We start from the raw sequence: 19,921 nt of genomic DNA on the forward strand, positions 1-19,921 counted from the left end.
AACCCACACTTTTTTTCTGTTAGACTTCTTACTTTTAACCTTCTCACTTTACTATAAAATACTAAAAGTATCTGCAGATATTTAGTCTACATATTAATTTCCAGTGTTACATTAAAAGCTAATATTTAACCTGGTTATAGAATTTTGTAGTGGTAATTTTTGCATATTGCAGATTTTCATGATTTGGCAGTTAGTTATTTGTCTTTGTGAGATTCCTTTCTTCAGGTATGTTTACAGTTATAGATGTTACCATTAAGCCATTCTTTTATTTCAAATGGGTAAACAATACTTAATCTTTAAATTGTTTACAGCATATAAGAACTGCATTTTGATCAAAAATGTTATTTTCTATTATATTCAGCATTCCCCAAACAAATGCATTTCACAGTCTATTCAGTAGTCTGCATACAATGACAGTGAAGTTGTCCACATTATAAATAAGACTGTTCATTAAGTTGATAAAATGTTAAAACATTTCACTTGGCTAAGTTCAGCCTGTCAGAAGCTGACAGAGCTATTTTTGGCTTCAGCCAGACTTACGAAGAAGGATTGCTCTCTTCAGAGAGTTGCAGTATCAGCTGAGAAAGTAATTGCGTCCTGGTTTATTAAAAAAAAAAAAAAAAAAAAACAAAAAAACCACAAAAAACTAACAAGAAAGAAATCTTAGAACCAATGAGCATAAAAATATTAAAGGAGGTTGGGAAGGTAATGGGCAGACCAAGCAGCAGCCTAAAATTTAATTTGTGTTTCAGTGACTAAAGTAAAAAGAAAACATAATGTAAATTCCATTGTGTTAAATTAAATACTTTGTTTATTGAAAATCTGACATATGAAGGTCTTTTTAAAAGTTATTTTTACACATGTGTAGGTGTTAATGCATGTATAATAGTCTGATATGTTCCCCTATTTCACAAACTTTGGAATGACATTAGGGGTATCTAATCTAGTGCTTGGAAGAAATGCTAACCTTAGTTGGGATCCTTTGTCTTTCCAATCAGATATTTGTCTGTGATTTTAGTTTTTTTGAGGTGGGGGAAAGGTCTGACTGACAATTTCCAACCTATGTGACTACTACAGTGAAGCTAAGCTCTGTAGAGAGTACACAGAGAGAGGAGGCTTGTAGCTTTGGTCCTTCAAATCCTTCTTCAGTAGAATCTGTCATTCTGCACTGAATTTGCTGAGAGATGAAGCACCTAACTTAGCTTAGAGTATGAATCTTCGCTGTTATCAGATCATTTTGACAAAAGAAATACTGGTGGGGATATTAAAGCTAGCTGGCCATGTTAAATATCCAATTTCTTGCCTGTTGGGTACCAGTAGTAGAGAGGTGAGTTATCTCTTACAGTTCCTGACAGCTGCTGCTTTCAGCGTGCTGTTTCAAAAGGATTTTTTTTGCATATTATCATAGACGGTTTATTATAATGCAAAGCCTGGGTAAAAATCTTCTGTAAGACTTCTGGAAGTCACTGCTTTGGGTTTCTTTGGTAAAATTAACTCTTCCTGCATTTAGAAACTTCCAGGTGACTACTGAAGTCTGTTCTCTTACAGCATTTTTAAAATTGATGAAAAAGTGTTCATAGTAAAGGAATTTCAAAGATTAGTATTGAAGAATGCTGTTTTATCTGTAGATTACATTGTGTTATGTCACCAACAAGGTATACATACTATTTTGAAATATTTTTCATTAAATAGCTCAAGGACTATTGAATATTTCTCAAAAATTGAAATTTTAGGTGAAAAATATTTAGACAGGTTAGTCATGTAATCACAACATCACAGCCTCTTTGTCTCGAACTTAAGAGCGACTAAAGGGGCTTCACCCACAACATAGTTCAACAGCACTGGTATTTTCTGTCCTGAAGCACCGCTTTTGAGCCTTTTCTTTTTGTCATGGAACCATGCTGATGTGGACACACTGAGGCACACAGACATCACAGTATAGTTAATTGTGGAGATTTCAATTTACTTTTTGAGTCATTACCCAGTTGGGATTGCTACCCATGGCTGCATGGGAAAGGTACAGTGTGATCTTTCTCACTGTGGAATGGCACAGAGGTGACATCTTTGCTGCCTTTGCAGCTCTCAGGGTTTTGGTGGAAAATGACACGTCCTTTCAACCAGCAAATCTCCAAGGAGAGTAAGGCCTTCAACCCCATGACCAACACCTGATCCCAGAAGCAGTCTCAGCATTTGGAACAGACATTTATAAATAGGTCAAGTGGTTTTTCTTTCTTTTTGGTGGGAGGGATGGCAGAGTGATTCCTGTTGCCTATTGTGAAGAGAGTACCACTGAATCTCAATGAATACAAAGAAAATTGTTCAAAAAGCCCAAAAAAAAACCAACAACATTGTCTTATGATCCAAACAGCAAGATCTGTGTGCCCATTAGCCCCATAGTGAGGATGAAAATTCTGCAGGGTGTATAGTATTTGACAATTAATGCATCTTTACCAGTTCTATACTGTAGTTGCACAGCTTCTCCCTACACAGTATGTCTCCTACTCTGTAAAGAGAGAAAGAAGCCTGGGTCTTTATCACTGGTGGTCCTGAGCCTAAATATGTTCCCGGAATGCAGAGGCTTTCAGATACAAATCCAAACTTTGTGCCTGTAACTATCGCCCAGTCATTTGTGGGTGGTGTATGAAATATAAGCCCTTCAGAAGGAGAGACACAAAGACACAGTCACAGCCTGGGGAACAGCTGGTGGGAATGAGTTTCACTTTCTGCCATGGAAACTGGGCAGCTAGAGAACACATCCCAAGCTTGGGAATGAAATATTAAAGAGCACTCACCTAGTCTTCAATTTGGGGAGTGGCAGTAGCAGGGAATGCCTCATATTAGTGTTAGATGCCTCCCAGCATGCACTAGAAATACTTTATTTGGTCCCTACTCTTTCCTGCAATTAATGCATAATAGAGGAATTCAGCATGTGTTTTGGGTGACACTTTTCATGTGCACTACCTGAGCCTTAGTAAAGGGGAAAGATTTAAAGACCATAAGAGATAAAAAAAACAAAAATTATGCAATCATTAGATAAGGATGGTAGGACACAAATGGCAATACTCCTGAGTTCCTACAAGAGACCATATTGTGGTGGGATTTAAGATGCAGTTTTTAATAGGAAAAGCATGAGAATATAATCCACTGCGCAGCATGTACTTCACTGATCGTGAGAAGGAATATGACTGCATACCATATACAAGTATATATTAAAAATTAAAATTCCTGGTTAATGATTTAATGTTTTTCATAATCTGTAAAGGAATTGATAAACAGTCAGAGATAACTGGGGGAGTGGAGATTAAAAATAGGAGAATGCTTGTCATGCTTGAGTGCCCTGAATAGACTTCTTAGCTGCTGGGCTAAAAAGGTAATGCTGGTTCCCAAAACAGTCTGCAGATTGTTCAGAACTAAATTGTGGAGCCTTCGTGGTCTGTGTGTTAAGAGAGAGCTAAGATTAATTTGAAAGAGGGCTTCCCATGTGGATTCAATCTGTATGGCCTAGTGTGGAAGTGGATGCCGAGTATCATAGGATTTAGTATTCCTCCTGTTCCTTGAATGCTGATGGATCTCTGAACATTCTCCACACTCAAATGTAATTACGGCCTTAGAGCAGATGACTTGATTCAGTTAAATACCTTATAAAAATGGTAGGTCTCAGAAATCAGTGAATATCTACATACCTATATCAAAGTCCTTCTTTAAAGCCCTGCAAAACGTGTTTTGGGTTTTTTTTATTATTATTTTGACATGTATTTGATTTCTTTATATTAATGTAAGAAGTTGTATGAGTGATTGATTCAAGATTTAATATTTGTTACGAGAAAATGAAATCATTAGTTATGAGTTATCCTGTATTTCAGAATGAAATGCTGAGGTTAATATTAGGATAGCAACTGAATCACATTTATTCATGTTTACTTTGGTGATGCATACTATTTCTTCACAAAACTTCAGTGGTTACAAACCAATTAAATACCCCTTTTAGACTGCACTACACTCAATTCCTATAGATGGAAGGGCTTGAGAGAAAGTTTGTGGCACCAGTCTCCCAACACAGGCAATCTTTTTTCTATTTTCACCTTAGTAGTGATACCATTTTTTCCCCCATAGTAATGAAGGCTAATTTTCCCAGCCCCATGCAAAGAAATCTGGAAATGTGAATCTGTATAATTTTACTAGAAAACATGCTTTTACATCTGCCTCCAAAAGTAATCCAGATTACAAAGTTAAATGCAATCTCTGTGTAAATTTCTAATGGATTCATAATAGACTTCACATGCAGAGTTAAGGGTCATACTTATGGGTGTTTGCAGAGGGACCAGTCTCACTTTCCAACCTTGAACTGATACTGATATTTTTGTTAATGACACTACTACTTTTTTACTTTTGCTGCCAGTCAAATCTGTTGGTAAGATCTCCTTAAACCCTTCGTTCACCAAGTTTTTTTATTTTATCTTCAGCGAAAGGACATGAGAAACTGTAGCTGAGGAAGTTACAGCAGGCTGTCATAGAAGCACAGGCACCCTTATCCAGGTCTGTGATGGAGGAAGATAGCTTTGTACAGCACTGTTTGGTGCTCAGCAATGCCAATTCTGGAACTAATAGGAGCTAAAAAGAAGATGTGGTCTTAATAATCAGGGAGGAAATTGTGGTTTGAGACTTGAAGCAATCTTCATGCTGGAAGTTGTTTGAAATATTTCCATTTACTTTAATTAAGAGAAAATATGGGCATATAATGTATACAACATCTGAACAAGCCATAGCTGTAACAAGGGTAGTGATGAAGCAATAATGTTCAGGAAGGATATTGAGGTGCTGGAGCAAGTCCAGAGAGGAGCAATGAGGCTGGTGAAGGGACTTCAGCACAAGTCCTGTGAGGAGATACTGAGGGAGCTGGGGTTGTTTAGCCTGGAGAAGAGGAGGCTCAGAGGAGACCTCATCCCTCTCTACAACTACTTGAAAGGGGGTTGTAGCCAGGTGGGGGTTGGTCTCTTCTTCCAGGCAATCAGCAGTTGGACAAGAGGGCTCAATCTTAAGCTGTGCCAGGGGAGGTTTAAGTTGAGTATTAGGAAGAAATTTTTTACAGAGGGAGTGATCAGACACTGGAATGGGCTGCCCAGGAAGGTGATGGGTTTACCATCCCTGGAGGTTTTTAAGATGGGACTGGATGTGGCACTTAGCATTGTCTGGTAACCATGGCAGGGTTGGATCAAGGGTTGGACTTGATGATCTTGGAGGTCTTTTCCAACCTGGTTGATTCTATAATTCTAGGAAAAGTACAACTAAGAAATGTTTACCTTAAAGTACATTTAAAAAAGGTGCAGGAGACTGAGCAGTGAAGAATTCCATGGGTTAACTTGAGGAGATTGTCAACTCTTTTCTCACAAATGTTCCTTTCCAGTCCCTGCGCGGGTGTCCATGACAATCACTCTGTAAGTTTAATGTAATTTATAAATAAAACATAACTCTGTGGAAGGCAGAAACTTCTATTTATTTCTTCTGGGTTTAGCCCATCTTTCAGCAGAGACTTCAAAGCACCGACAATTTTGTCAATACCAACAAAGTTCTTTGCAGGATGAAAGACAAGCCTACTTTTTAGGTAGCTGCTCCAGCATATCAGCAACACGGTACTCAGAAGCGTTTGTCCTAGCCTCAGTCTTCCTCATCTTTCCTTTCTATGCATTAACATTTATGGTGGTGGGGAACTAGTGTCATATATGTTTTTAAATATGGCACATGCAGTTCAATGTAAGACTGCAAATGGTTACAATGCATTTTTATAGGCATATATGTCTTTAACTTAACACTATGTTTATTAATACCCAAGAATGGAGAGTTAAGTGCATGTAAGGCCCAGCGTGCAGACATCAGCACAAAGAAAATTCTTTTCTCCAAACTGCAGGATGATTTTTCTACTCATAATCACCAAGAGTAACCTCAGCCATTATTTTTGTTCATTATGGCAGTAAAATTGATTCACTAAAAAATTATATAAACTGATCTTGTTTTAAGATTCAGAGCTTCCAGATGAAACGTACACTTTGTTAATTTAAACCCCAGGTCAGACACAGAATATCTAGTTTACTTTCATCAGTATCTCATGCTTAAAAAGGATAAGTTAGCAAACAAGATTTGTTTTTTAAGGGTCTCTAAGTGGACCTGTAGCTCAGTTCCAATGCAAAACACTATCCCATAGCTCTTCTGTTTTTCCCAGGCTAAATTCTTTATTCTCTTGGCACCAGCTCTGGTTGCTTCTCAGCTGTGCTCTTTTAGTTCCTGCAGGTTACTAATGCCATGGAAATAGCATCCCAGCTGATTCCAATGAGCCTCACAGGACCTTGTTTGCCTGCCTGCCTGCCTCTGGGGGGAAGGTTTGGGGATCTGTCTGTCTGTACCTTCAAAGCACGTTAATTTAATGCTTACACAATAACATGTGGGGTTAATGTGAAGTAAAAGTCGTGTGTTTGTGTTGGTAGCCTGATTGCATGTTGCTGATCTAGTATGACAAGGTTCAAAACAAACAAGGCTCCACAAACTTCGGACACTGAGGAGTCCCTTAAGTCAGGTTGCATTTCAAGCACAAACTGCACCTCCTGTTGCTATGCGACTTCTGTAGAGGTGTTTCCTCTGCTGTGTAGGTAAGCACAGTTGAGAATCCTTCTTCAGCCTTGTGTGATGGGTACGAGTCACTTCACTGCTTGTTGAGATGACCTTTCAAATTACTTTCTCAGCTAGGTGTGGCTCTCTTATGATCTGGCATGTGAGATGTGTACACAAAGATACAATCTTCAGAAAGTTTGATGTCTAATATTCTGAGACAGGCAGCTGGGGGGTTAATCTTTCAGACTCACACATCAGACCCTCAGCAAAAACGTGGTAATTACCCTCAGCATATGCCCTGTGCCTGATTGAGCCTTTGTAAGATGAATAGTGTACATAACTGTTAAAAAGGCTGTAAAGCAATACAGTTGCTGTGCAATTAATTCTGAAGAATAATGCTTGTTACTGATAAAAGGAAACCATTATCAGTGAATAAACTACTCTTTTCCTGTTTCTCCATGTTGTGAGGTCAGTCAGTGTGAAGCCCTCACTACAATTCTTTTCAGGGTTTTTAACAGTGGTTTGGATCTGGTTACATTTTTAATGCCCCTCAAAAATTACTGTATAGCCCTAGCCTCTTACATATACTGTCAGAAGTCTCCTGCCTTTTTAGCTGGGATAGGCTAGTGCAAGAAGACTCGAAGGGAGGGAGGAGGTAATCTCCCTTCACTCTTGAAGAGCCAAAGATGATAGCTTTCTTTGAGTGCTCTTCGGGATGAGAGAGTTTTCCCATCCTAGGGGACCTTGGTAGATGGGACATATTAATGCAGAGATCCAGCTCAACTCCCAGTGAGCAATGGAAAGCCATCCTGGCTTCAGCCTTAGCATGCTATAGGAGTCTTCTTACCTTCCCTATGGGTCTTATACTTGAGGTTTCCAAAAAGGCTTTCTAGATGTCCAGTGGGGAAGTCCCATAGACATATATGAGGAAATTGTACATTTCTTTCCCTGCTTTTTAAAAAAAACCCTATAGTTACTCTTGACTTTTTATGCTTTCTCACAACTGAATGATGCATGCAGTGGCCAAAGGAGAAGGTGGGTCTCTCTCCAAGCTGCCTTTAAAGCAGGTGTGTGGTTCTCCCTTACTGCTTATTCAAAGGGCTTTCTGGATGGTGAGGGACTGCAGTGGGTTGGTAGCTGGCAGCTCCCTCATTTGTTGTTCTCATTCCTTAGCTGTATGAGTTTGGGGTCTTTTTTTTCTAACTCCTCCTCCCATCTGGCATCTCCTAATTGTTTTCGATTACTAATCACTTCTACAGGAAATAGAATGGACTGTTGAATTAAGAGCCCTATAAAAGGATAATTTTGTTATTTACAAGTTTCTTTCCTCACTTGGACTTTATAATGTGACACCGTGTAGCTGGTGATAATCACCTTGGGCTACAATTGTGTCCAATCTCATAAACTGGGCAGGGTCAGGTCTGGTCAGAAGTAGAACATGAGAGGCCAAAGGAAAAGCCAGGGCTGCAGAAAGTGCAGTTGGTAGCACCTTTGGCCGTGAACTAATATCTGATATGTCTTGTGTTTTATGCCTTCTTCAGCAATGTGTATCCTGTTCAAACCTGTGCTCAGAGTCTGACACACAGAGATTTTCTCTGCTTACCCCTCTCTCTATTCAGATAAGCTCCTTTCTTTCCTTACTGCTTGCTTTGTCTGTGTGTGTATGTGTCTAGATGGGAGCAGGAAAAGCCTTTTACACTGGTCACTGTTAACATGCTCACTAGTACAAATCTATGTCATTTGGCTTCTGTACAAAGATGGAAAGGATGTGAAGCTGTGGTGATCTCGTGTGTCACCCCCCATCCAGTTAGAAAACCCCCTGATAGGCAGGCGCATCTGCTCCACTAGTAATTGCCCATTCATAAGTGGTTACCTAATCCTTAAGACTCATGAAGAGTGAAATGCTTGTTTTAGAAGTGGTAGCAGAAAGAGAAGCAGTTAGGAGTGCCTAAATGAAGTATTAGACTGTAAAAATAAAAAAGAATAACGGTTTATCCTTTGCTTAATGCCACAGCTGATCTGTTCTGGCCCTTGTTTCTTTCTTTTTAATCTTTCACAAGAAAAAATATATTTTCAGCTGAAACTTCTCATGCTTAATTTTAGTATCTAGCTGAATGTTTTCTGACTTTGAACAAAGTAAGGAGAGCAGTTTTGTTACTAAGCTCAATAAACTACTTGCTCCTATTATTTCAAACCTGTCACATTTGTCATCGGTGAAGACAGCAACTCTTGACAGTTTTGCAAAGTCTTCCTTTGATCATTAACTTTTAGAACATAAAACTTTTCCATATTTAACCTTTTTTCTGCATAGCATCAGCAGTTAGAAAGTGTTGCTTTTGGCATTTACTATTCCTACAGTCCTAATGTTTAAGCAAGGTAAGAACTGCCACGCTGAAAGATCTGGTTCATCAGTTGATGAACAGTTCTTGCTCTAATCTTCATCATCTTAGTATTGATATTCCTCCATACAACTTCCAAGATAATTACAGGATAATGTGTTTCTAATAGTGAAGTTCATATTATAATGCACTTCGATTATATTGCTGTTCAGTGGGGATTATTATTGCATTTTCTTAGAGCTTAAGCAGTTTGAAATAGGCTGCCTAAGGAACATTAGAGCTAGTATCACAGAGTGTAATGTCCTCTATTAAGCCTTAGTCATATGTGTATGTGATTTAATAAATTTCTTCATATTTCCCAATTTGTGAATTAGATTAGTAGCACTTAGAGACAAGCAGCTTTTACCTTTCCTGAGAGAGGATTGGAGGAATTCTGTGAAAATATGAAAGGCTATGTTCCTAATTTCCATTTTGCATGTAATGGTGAAATATTTTAAAAGCTCTATGCTTTATATCATGTATCAAATAGTTTATTGGTAGAAGATTTCTGATGAATTTACATTGCTGAAAAAGTCTTGAAGCCATTTCTAGAGTTAATATGGTAGTGAATTGCATTTGCATTCAGGCATTTCTGTGAATTGGCTGATGATTAGAGTAGTGATATGTTTAATGCAAATGCACAAAAATTGCAAAAAGTATTCTGTGTTGTTATGTTTCACAGATTTTCAAGTGCTCAGTCTCTTAAGTGACAGCTTCTCGTTCCCTCCAGCCTCCACCCAAATCCTTGCTAGCAGTGCTGCAGCTGGGTGCCTGGGAGCTTCCAGTCACCTCTGTCACACTGAAGTTCACAAGGCAGACTCACTGCTCAGCAAGCTGATCATACTGAGAGCTTACTGGATAATTATTTTCTTTATAGGCCTTATTAATTCTCTTGGGCTATTTTTGTTGTTGAAAATCCAAACAACCTCAGTGTTAGAAATAAGCGGTGTCATTTAAAGTGCTAGTTGACAGTGGCAGTAGAAATGAAAAATTGCCCTGTAAGATGAGATGAAAAGCACGCAAAGAAAGAAGGAAGCAGATGTGCTCGTTTAACATTTTGCTCATTTCTAATGAATTTAAGTAATGGAAATATACCCCAAACTTAGTCTTTTAGCTTTGACATGACCTATACTCACAATAAAAGCTGCTGTTCAGAAATTGCACACATCTGAAATCCCAAATGTACTGATTGGGACTTGGGACTAGTGCATTTCAACTGAAAATAGACATCAACTAAACATTATGTTGTAAGAAACCACAGACTTGCTGGGGGAGGTGGGAAAATAAAACCCCCTGGAGTCTCTCCTGTGTAACACAGGTCGTATAACTTGTCGACATGCCAATGCTTCCCCCTCAAAAGGTAAATATTCTGCGTAGCCCAAATTTACGATGGGGAGTTGCATTGCCAGTCCCATTTTAAGTCATTCAAAATCATTCATTTTCAAATCAAGCAATTATTTAAATTTGTTTCAAAGGTGCTGTGTTTGACCATTTGAGATGATGGTTTCTTGAGTGAATGTCTCAAGAATTTTTAACAGTCACAGCTTTCTGTAGGGAAGTGGGACGTTTCCTGCCCTTACATGAAAATGTTCATGATAGAAGCACTTTAAAATGTCAATTAGGAAACTAAGAGGGAATAAATAGGAAAGATGAACCGTATGTGGAAAAGGAGAGAGGAGGAAATTGAAACACTGGTTAACAGAAGTAAAATGGGCCTTTTTCTAAGAATGTGATCAGGGATTGGACAATTTTATGAGTGGAAATAAACTGATAATTTGTTAATAACTGGTAATTTTAGTTTGGGAGCAGAGTATAATTGTACTGCCAATTCCACTCTGGTTTCATTCACTGCGGGTTTCAGAGCAGTCATGATTTAAATAGAGATTTATGCAAGGGTAGCGGGAGTCCACATGAGACTCATCTGAAGGTTGATCAGTCCACCTCATTCTCCAGATCTGCCTAATTTCATTGTATAAAATGCATAGACCCAGACCCACGGCACTGGTGCAGCTATGCCCATGGACACACATAGAACTGGAAAACTGGTAATTAGGGTCCACAAGGAGTGCTGGTGAGCACTGGGGGTCACCCTATTTTTTTTTCTTTTTTTTTTTTTCTTTGCAGTGAGATGGTCCATAATCAAGTTTTCACCATTATAAATTTTGCAAGAATGTTGTGTATATCCATGTTACAACTGTAGTATTCCTTCAGGTTAAAAATTGTTTTCACCTTGACTCATGGTTTTGAATCAAATTATAACTGAGGAAGGATTAGGAGACTTTGCATTCTTCATCTTATTTATGCTAAATAAGTATGATTATGGACTGAAAGTATGTTTGAGAAAGAAACTGTGACAGCACACGTATCATAGCAACATAGCTTATTCAGGAAGAAGTGGATGGATTCAAAATAGAGAATATGCCAAAGGAGCAGGTGTAGTCTGAAATACAAAGGGTGTTTAGAAATTAACGAGCTGCAGTTTTCAATTACAACATATATTGAATTAGTCCAAATTGAATTACTGTGTAGAACAAAAAAGGCTAATATTAGATGCATTAGACTGCCAGGCAAGACTAATGTGAAATGAGTATTATTTCATCAGGTAAGAAAATATCAATGAGACATAAAAAGAAATTTCCGTACTCTTGCCAAGTTACACCAGTAGCCAAAGCTTCGATTCCATAAGGATTAAATTTAAAAAATCTAATAAATACAATAATAGAAAGACCTTGTAGATTACATGGTTGTCATTATCCCTAAGTGTATACATTTTCAATTTCAAAAAGGTACAAAGGTTGCTTGTAAAAACTGCTTTTATCAGTATGATTCTTAAATTGATATTATAAAGGAGGTGTTGTAACTTATGTATTTCCTCATCAAAAAGGTATGGTTAAACTTTTTGATGTGCCTTCTCTTTTATTTTTATTTTTCCTTTTATTTGAGGAAATCCTTATAACAAAATGGGTCAGATGAGGAATAAATTATCACCAGTCCCTTGTGGTTTCAGAAGATTAGTCTTAACAGCATGTTTTCTTATGATACTTTAATGTAGTATATCATTAAAAAAGAGCATTTGCCAAAAGAGTGGCATTAATGCAGCTGCCAATTTGCATTACATTTTGACTGTTATCACTGCTATAGAGCACATGGCATTTATAAATGACTTTTAAGGTCTTTTTGGAATATAGTCTACCTTGACATGTCACAGGTAAAGAGGCTTCTGCTGGAGTGACCCCTCACTGCAATGAACATCAGTCATGCCTTGGTCACAGCAGCACAGCTCTCTGCAGGCCGGCAAGGAGACACATCACAGACCAAGGGATGGGAAGGAAACACAACGCTGTTAGCTGGAATAGAAAATGCTGACTCAGTGGGAGCAGGATGGAGGAGCTGTTGAGGAACAGGCTCTCTGTTGCTGACCAGTCTGAGGGTTCCTCCCTTAGGCAGAGCTCCTTGTTTCAGTTCCTCTTCCCAAAGGTCTCACAGCTGCAGGACAGATCCCTCTAGCCCTGATTTAGTGACTTATAATGGTATAATAGTTAACTTAAACTATATGAGTAGTCCTCCCAGTCTCTCTGCTTCTGCCTTTCCCAGGGAGAGGAGTACCTGGCACAGGCCGATGCTTTCACTGCTTTAGCTCACTGCTAAACTTACCACCTCCGTGGCCCAGGCTCTTGGCAGGAGGGGAGGAAGATAGGATTTGACCAAAACCAAAACTATGGAAGATGAAAGGGTGGATGGAAAGCAAAACTCTAAAGGACAGTCTTTGAAGGATTTACTGGAGACAAATTCCAGTGTTTAATGATACTTCTCTTCTTGTTCAGGAATCATCTGGAACACTTTGCCTGGGGAACAGTGAGGCTGCCAGCCCCCTGAGGCAGGGAGGTGGTATCTTATGTGCTCTACCAGTTCTTGGTCCCCTTCTGTACTTTGCAAGTTTGGCTGGAGTTGGCCCCCTGTTAATGCAGGTTGTTTTCCAGCTGAAGAATGAGATTGTGGTAACGAGCTGCTACAAAGCAGGGAGACAATTGCTGAGGCTGATACCTCAGCTTGAACTCGTGGTGGTGGGGAACTGCTTAGCTCACCACAGTCAGATTTAGAAGTGAAAAGAGCTCATTTCTTAGCTTTCTGGGTAGCTTTTATCATGGTGTTTGATTGACATCTCCTGCCTCAGTGTCACACAGCTTGGTAGCAGCTCCTCTTTTGTCAAGCAGTCATATCCTGCCTCTTGCAAGCAGGCTGGTAGTCTGTCTTTAAGGAAAGGGCTGGAGCAGTTGGTTATTTTTACAGAGGCAGCTGGGGTCATGGGGGCATCTTGCATTGGGGTCTGCAGGGAAGAGCCCTGTGGCTTTGGCTAGCTCAAGACAAGGCAGGAGCCCTGGGAAGAGGGCAGGGCTGCACTCTCTCATCCAGAACACAACCCTGTTGGGAGCAGGAGCATATTATTATTTATGCAGCATAAAGGAAATTGTAGCTATAGCTTACAAAATCCAGCTTAGCACCATTATTGATTGCAACATCCACATCCCTACCTGTGCGTGTTCTCACATGCCCACATACATCCCTGTAGTGGGATTTGTACCTGGAAATCCCTGGAACTACCCCACTCTGTCAGTGTACACAGTGAGTCAGTTACTGACCTCCCTAAAAGCAAAGTGGCTTGAGAACTAGACTAAAAGCACACAAAGTCCCTGAGAACTAGACTAAAAGCAGAACTTTTTAGTGGAGCCACTGTGAAATTTTTATTTTATTTTCTCCATGGCTAGATCCGTAGTTATGTACCAAATAGCCCCCTCCCTCAGGAGAAAAATGGGTTGTATTTGCCACTGAAAAGTGTCTTGCTTTTGTGCCAGTATCTCCAGAACAATAAATGTTCATTGGCTTTGTCTTGCCAGTTACTTAAAGAGAGAAATAGTCACATGGGTGCTTTTTGCCAGTGCCCAGTTTCAAATTGTCATTTCCAAAGGCCCATATTGGTAACTGCTGGGAGCAAATCTGCAACCCGCCTTGCCACCAGGAACAAAATAAACCAGCTGACCCAGATCCCAATCAACTGCAGGGACCAGTAGGTTAAAGGACTAAAGTCACAGAAAAACTTTTCTGTTGGCTTCCCTTCAGACCTCTCTGCTTTTTTATGAGTATGCTCCCTTGTTATGAAAACATGTTAAGCACACCAGTGTGAACGTACAATCTTCCCAAATAATGCCAATAGACTGTAATTGTATTGCACAATACAGTACCAAATGAACTCACTGTCAGTGCAGTAATTTCTAGCAGCAATATTGGGTGACATTTTTTCAATAATTTAAATTAAATTTAAACTAAGCGAAATTTATTTTATTAATTTAACAGCCATACTTTAAATCATACAACATTTTGGCTGAATTTGTTTGATAAAATTTTCAAATTTTTAAACATTTTTAAAAACATTTTTTAAGATTCTAGATATAAAAATGTTCATTACTTGCTGTGGAAATCATATACACTTATATAAAAAATATAAATAGCCATTTATTTGGATTTTGCGATAAGTGTTTCATTGGAGGGGGTGGGGAAAGGTCTGATTTAATTAGAAGTCAGTCCATTTGGAAAATTTTGTTATAAAAACCAGAACTTTTCTCAGCAGTAGGTTTTCATCATTTAACCATGCCTTAAACCCCAATTGCCCTGTGGGTAACTCTGAACTGAAAGCGAGGTTCTATGTTGCCTAAGGATTCCTTTATACTTTGAGCACTGTGGGAGCCTGATGGTGTCCATGTGCCAGGTAAATGTGGTTGTGTTGGAATGGCAGCAAGAAAAATCCAGCCCTGATGGTCCTTCCCACTCAGCTTCTGAGATGTCAGCTTTCAGGTCAGCCTTTTCTTTGAATAGCATTCCTACCCTCTGCTCAAGCCACATGCCTGTGGGCAGAGGCTATGCCTGGCATTAGTATGTCTACAAGTGAAGAAAATAATTAAAAGCAGCTTATCACCACTTTAGTTTAAGAAGTAACTTTTTGGGCTGCCTTTTCCCCCTTGTAACAATCCTATGAAAGATGACTGGGGAAATTATATTTAGCGTGGAACAAGCTTCCACTAAGAACAGCATTGAGGAAATTGGGCTCAGTTTCACAATCTGACTGATTAGCTTTTGAAAATCATGTACTGAGCCCATAAAATGTGCTCATAAACTGTTCAGACAAGGAAGGATTTTCTCAGCATATGCATTTGGCTAAGTTAGCTATACAGTGAAACAGAATATGGCAAAATGTACACTGGCTCACTGCATAGCAAAACAAATGTCTTGTTTCTTGATATATGTACAGTAGGGCATCATCTTTGATGTTTTTAAGAAATGCATGCAATATAACTGCTGGCTAATATTATTATTAAAATACATTCCTTTGAGGGAAGGTAGTATATTATATATAAAATCTGAAATAATAAAGGCATATTTAGTCATAACAACATGAAAATACCATATGAGAATGAAAAGCCTGCTGTGTATTACACATGCCTTCCCGAGACTGAAGAAAACATGATAATGTGTTAAAGAGCAGAGCCAGGTGCTCATGAAACTAAACACTCCATTGTATTGGAAAGGCACACAGTCTTCAGGAGACCTGATCAACTCTGATCTGGTTATTTTAGGACTTGTGAGCTTAACCTGACTTGAATTTTTCTGGTTTTGTTTGGTTTGTTGTTTTTGTTTTGTTTTTTCTTTTTTTCCCAGAGTAATTTTAGTTTATTACTCAACAAACAGGAATGCATTGATTTCCTGTTTTAGAAAGATAATTTGTATGATGTTGACTGAATTGTGTGACTGGATTAAACTTCCACAATGTGTCTTTCAGAGAGTGACTAATTGGAATTTACTGCAAGTTGGGGATGACTTTTAAATCAATTCTGTGGAGGCTTCATAATAAGTCTTACTGATTGGGAGATTAGTACCAGAAAATACTCATACATTATGCAGCTAATACTGAGAGCAAATAGTGCTCAGGAAAACAGCTGTTTCTCCTGCACCCTGAAGGACTAGTCCAGGGACAAGTAAGGAAACTGGAGTCCCGGTAGGATATATATTGAACCACTTACAGTTGAGGTTTTATAACAAATGAGAACATTTGAAATGGCAGGTTGCTGTCTTTTCCTTTTTGGTTTCCCTTCAGTCCATATGTACAATATAGAACCTCTAAACAGATGTGTTGGTTTAAAGGCTCTTGTGTGGCTGGGTTTGGTTTTTTAGTGCTTAAGTCACAAAAATGTAGAGGACTGAGAGGCTGCTCTGGTTGCCTGCTCTGCTGACAGGTTGCTTGGCTATTGCTTCCAGTCGTTCCATTTTCATTTCACCTCAATCCTGTGAAATCACGTCCTGAAATTAAATTTAGGAATGACAGCCTTGCAGTTTCCTTCCACCTGGAGTCTGCACAGCATACTGCTCCCTACACATGTAATGATTGCACATGTCTGTCACAAACAATTAATAAAAAAATAAAATCAGCACTTAGAAAAGTGGAAGAGAGATTACTTTTCTCCCTGGATTTCTGCCTCGTTTTAATCCAGGATGTAGCAGGCAGTATCTGATAATTGTGCCCATTAAGACAGACTTCAGGCAGAGCAAGTTAAAAAGATAATTTGTTGGAAAATGAAAGGGCTCTGGAGAGCAGATTTTGCTGGCGGGTGGGAGTGCAGGAGCCACTGGTGGAGGGCAGGCTTTGAATCAAAAGCCAGCCAAAGGTGTAAGGAGAGCAGGACCTGCAGGCTGCAGTAGAGACAACATGGAGTGCCTGGAGCAGGAGAGTGTCTCAGGAGAGGATAACTTCCTGCAGGATTTGAGTTGAAGCCCCAAGTCTGTGACTTCACTTGTTTGGTCTCAGGAATGATGACTCACCTCTGCAGTGACTAGGGCTTCCCGAGGACAGTAGCCTGCTCTCTCTTACTTTATTATCTCACATACTGGTAAGTTAAAGATTTTGGCCTGCCTGATGACCCAAACGGTGGTCAGGAAGGTGTGTACAATAGAAATGTCATTCTTCATTTAGGTTTTCAAAAACAAGGGAATTGGTCTGGTTTAAGAAGAGCACTACCTTGCAAAGCCAAACTCCCAAAGGCATACACATTAAAAAATTATGTAATCCAAAAGCAGTTGTATAAATTTTAATTACAGCACCACTTTATGTTGGGGAAACCTATGTAAGATATAGATAGCAGGCGTGTATTTTTTCATAATTTTTCAGTTGCTGAATTTGACTTTAACTCACCGTGATGTAGGAAAGCTGTTAAGCTGTTAGAGAGCATCCAAAGGAGGGCAACAAAGATGGTGAAGGGCCTTGAGGAGAAGCTGTATGAGGAGTGGCTGAGGACACTTGGTCTGTTCAGCCTGTAGAAGAGGAGACTGAGGGGAGACCTCATTGCAGTTACAAGTTCCTTGTTAGGGGAAGTGAAGGGGCAGACATTGATCTCTTCTCTGTGGTGACCAGTGACAGGACCCAAGGGAATGGCCTGAAGCTGTGTCAGGGGAGGTTTCGGTTGGATATTGGAAAAAGGTTCTTTACCCAGAGGATGGTTGGGCACTGGAACAGGCTCCCTAGGAAAGTGGTCACAGCACCAAGCCTGACAGAGTTCAAACTGTATGATACTCTCAGGCATATGGTGTTGCTCTTGGGGATGGTCCTGTGCAGGACTAGGAGTTGGGCTTGATGATCCTTGTGGGTCCCTTCCAACTTGGCATATTCTGTGATTCTGTGAACTTTCTTTCAGTGTGGGTTTCTGGTGTACACAACTGTAATGCATATAGCATTGTCTGTAAGTATAGGTGAGCCCAGTATTCCTTTATTTGTAAACTGGAGAAAATGCTTTGCACTAAACAATGGGAAGCTGATTTATGTATAACCAATAAGCAGTCTGAGTTAGATTACTATAACACAAAGCAGTGTTAAAATTAAAATTCATAATCATATAACTACTTACCAGATTATAATGCATTTTCATAATTACAGCCATGAGATAGGACATTTCCCTGTTGGATACTTTCGCTTGCCTTTTTAGTGGCATTCTTAAATTTAATTTTCCAGGATCCAGAGATCTGTTTCTACTAGCATGACTCTAAAGTGCCACTGAAAATAACTCAGTTCTTCAGAATTAGGAAAGGAGATGCTGACAATTAAGGAGTAAGTATGTCAAAAAAAACGGATATGAGCTCTACCAGTGGTTAAAAGGAAAGTTGGTATGCTTTGTCTTGCTTCTTAGGTGGAATTACACAAAATTATCAGGGTAGATTCTGACAGTAAATGCGTTCTTGGAAATCACTGGGTTATTTATTTCCAACAAATTAAATTTTCAAATAATCTATTTCCCAATATGAAGTTTTGTTGATGTATTTTTTCCCTTTAAAAAATAAGAGGAATTTCGTGTTCCAAGGAAAAGTGTTCCAAGGAAAAATGTTTTTATAATTCACAATTTGCTTCCTGAGCCTGTTGTTACCCAAAGTTGTTTGGAGAGGATGACTCCTTTGGGGCAGGTGTAGGTCCACATTGTTCCCTGAGGACTTTTACCTGACATTGTTCTTGGGAATGAAATTGTGAAGTGACTTTAGCTAGAAGGAAAGAAAAGGAAAGAGTGAGCTCAAAAGCCTGCCTGCTTCCTCCTCCCCTGAGTCCCTACTATTCTCATGCTTCATGTAGATGAAGAAGTCAGTTTTTGCCATCTCTTACTCCTCACCTCAGTTTTCTTAATCTCCTATAGCCATGGAGTGTTACATTTGTAAGGATGTGCAGAAAAAGGCCAGAGGAGCATTTATGCACCTGCAGTACAAGGCAGTGCTTAAAAGCAAGACAGGCAGATTGAGGTAGTCATTGGAAAATTATTTCTGGATAGAATGGATCAACCAGCCCCCTGTCTGTCTTGAAAGTGGGAATTGAGTCAGGTACTCCTAAAGGCCCCTTTATGAGCCACTAATGCCTGACAGCTTCACCCTGTAAAATCTGTAGCCAGTGTTTTGATTATTAGTTATTAACTTGTATTGCAGATTAGTGTTTGGTGAAGATATCCTTAATCTCTGCACTCTGACCCTGTGCTGAGACCCAGCATATTTTTAAAACCTGTAGGGAAGGTACAGGGGGCCATGCAAGGGAGCAGAAGAGGGGCTCCCAGTATTACTCTCACCTGTCTTGGCAGTACTGAGCTAACCTGTAACACTGATCCAGCTGCAAAGCACATACCCATTCCACCCTGAAGCCTGTGACAAACTGTGCTTGTCTTTGGTTACTGACTCAGGAGAGATAAAAATACCTTTGCTGCAGAAGGGAGAGCGGTTGCGGTGCTGCAGCCTGTGGCAGGGGAGGGAGGGCTGCACTCTGGCTGCACAGGGAGGCTGTGCACGAGGGGAGGTCTCCTGGCACCCTGAATGTCAGGATGGTGGTCAGCCCCACAGTGTAAATCCTTGCTGTACCAAGTCAGATCAAGGGGCCCTTTTTGCTCTCTCTGACAAAGACTTCACACATGCTTGGAGAGCACTAGAAAAAACGCAGGAGTCGAGTGGCCATCGTGGCCTCAGCTGGAGGGAGCCCCCTTAGCTGGGCTGCCCTGGTGAGCAGCTCTGGGTGGGTATGTCATGGTCTGCCCTGTCCTTTGCGAGCCCGCTGATTTTTGCTCCTACAGCAAAAAATTCAAGGTTTTAATGGTTGTGTGAAATACTGTTTCCTTTACTTCATGCCCTGGACACATTTCATTGTCAGCTGCACCCGTCCAAACTTCAGGTTCTGGTCCAATTGGAGACTGTGGTCATTTACCTTCTGTTAGTATCTGTAAACTCCTAAAAAGAGGCACCACTAGCAATTCGGGGTTTGGGTCTTTGGTGGATGGAGTGGTGCAATGAACTTGGGTGGCATTTGTGTTCGCATCCCTACATGGTTTGAGATTGGTGACCCTCTTTTTATACGAAAAGAATCGAAAAATGTAATT

The 19,921-nt window shown here is 39.8% G+C and overlaps 1 protein-coding gene across 1 annotated transcript in view; it reads left to right on the forward strand.

The window, feature by feature from the left end:
• The window catches only part of CHN1 (chimerin 1), a 98,101-nt gene that overhangs the window by 47,023 nt on the left and 31,157 nt on the right, over nt 1–19,921 (forward strand). The gene's annotated exons all lie outside the window — the stretch shown is intronic.

The sequence above is a fragment of the Empidonax traillii genome, unplaced genomic scaffold, assembly GCF_003031625.1.
Source record: "Empidonax traillii isolate 1590-97213 ecotype Southwest subspecies unplaced genomic scaffold, ASM303162v1 scaffold42:size1813164, whole genome shotgun sequence".
Taxonomy (NCBI): Eukaryota; Metazoa; Chordata; class Aves; order Passeriformes; family Tyrannidae; genus Empidonax; species Empidonax traillii.